Source organism: Hoplias malabaricus, unplaced genomic scaffold, assembly GCF_029633855.1.
Source record: "Hoplias malabaricus isolate fHopMal1 unplaced genomic scaffold, fHopMal1.hap1 scaffold_83, whole genome shotgun sequence".
In the NCBI taxonomy this organism is placed as follows: Eukaryota; Metazoa; Chordata; class Actinopteri; order Characiformes; family Erythrinidae; genus Hoplias; species Hoplias malabaricus.
Genome location: NW_027100845.1, coordinates 161401 through 162500, shown reverse-complemented (window position 1 = coordinate 162500; position 1100 = coordinate 161401). Strand labels below are relative to the sequence as shown.

The 1100-nt window shown below is 63.0% G+C and overlaps 1 non-coding gene across 1 annotated transcript; it reads right to left on the bottom strand.

Annotated features, from left to right (window-relative positions):
• Window positions 1-82: 82 nt before the first annotated feature.
• Window positions 83-236, bottom strand: LOC136681973 (5.8S ribosomal RNA). Its single transcript, XR_010798303.1, has one exon. It is a non-coding gene; the product is annotated as a 5.8S ribosomal RNA (ribosomal RNA).
• Window positions 237-1100: the final 864 nt, after the last annotated feature.

Below are 1100 nucleotides of genomic sequence, written 5' to 3'. Positions count from 1 at the left end.
TTTAGGGAGACGAAGGGCCGTCCGAGGTGGAGGCCCTGCGAACTCCCAGCCGCGGTCTAGGAAGACCGATCGATGGGTAAACCGACCCTCAGACAGGCGTGGCCGCGGGATGGACCCCCGCGGCCGCCATGTGCGTTCGAAATATCGATGATCTGTGTTCTGCAATTCACATTATTTAACGCAGGTTACCGCGTTCTTCATCGATGCACGAGCCAAGTGATCCACCGCTAAGAGTTGTATGAGGTTTGTGCCCGGCCCGTTACAGGCCGGGCGAAGGAAGCCATTCGAACACGAGACAACGTTTGACAATATTTCAAGCCGGGTGCCTTCCCCCCCGTGGAGGGGGGAAGGTCATTGAACCTGGGCGTCACCACCGGACCGAGGAGTTACGGCCCGGGGGACGATCGCCCGAGTAGGTGCCCGAGACTTACGTGGTTTAGGAGACCGGGTCTAGGCCCCACCGTTCCCGGCGAGGCCCAGGGTTTGGTTCGCTGCGTTACGGGTCCCGGTCTAAGGCATTCAGGCGTGCGCTCAAAGCCAAGCTCTCCACCCCGGAGGGTATGAGCGAGGCCCGGTGGTACGCTCCCAAGTCCCCCGCTTAGGGGAAGGCGCTGGGTAGATCCCACCTAGTCAGGACCGGCGGGCACCGGCCGTCTCCTTCGGGTGTTTAAACGCATCCGGGGTTCGTGAGGCCCCTTCAACTCGCGCACCGGCCTTAGACTATTATACGGTCCGTCTCTGCGAAGCCAACATCGGGGTATTTGCATGCGCTCTTAAGCTCCGCTCCAACCCCGTGAGGGGAAAGAGTTTCGCCCGGCGGTACGCTCCCGTCCACCACCACCCCCTGTGCCGGGGGGATGGGTTCAGGGAGATCCCACCGAGGCCGGCGAGCACCGGCCAACGCCCTGGGGGTGAGTAAGCCCCTTTGACTCGCGCACGCACAATCAAGCCTTCAACGATCAATGGTTGGTTTAACGACCCGGCGGGCGGCTCCGGCGCCACTCTCCCCCCCGCGAACGAGGGGGGCGGACCGGGGTACCTATGCACCTAAGGCGGTCCTCGCATAACCCCGAGTTCCGAAGCCGGCTCGCTACGTCCAC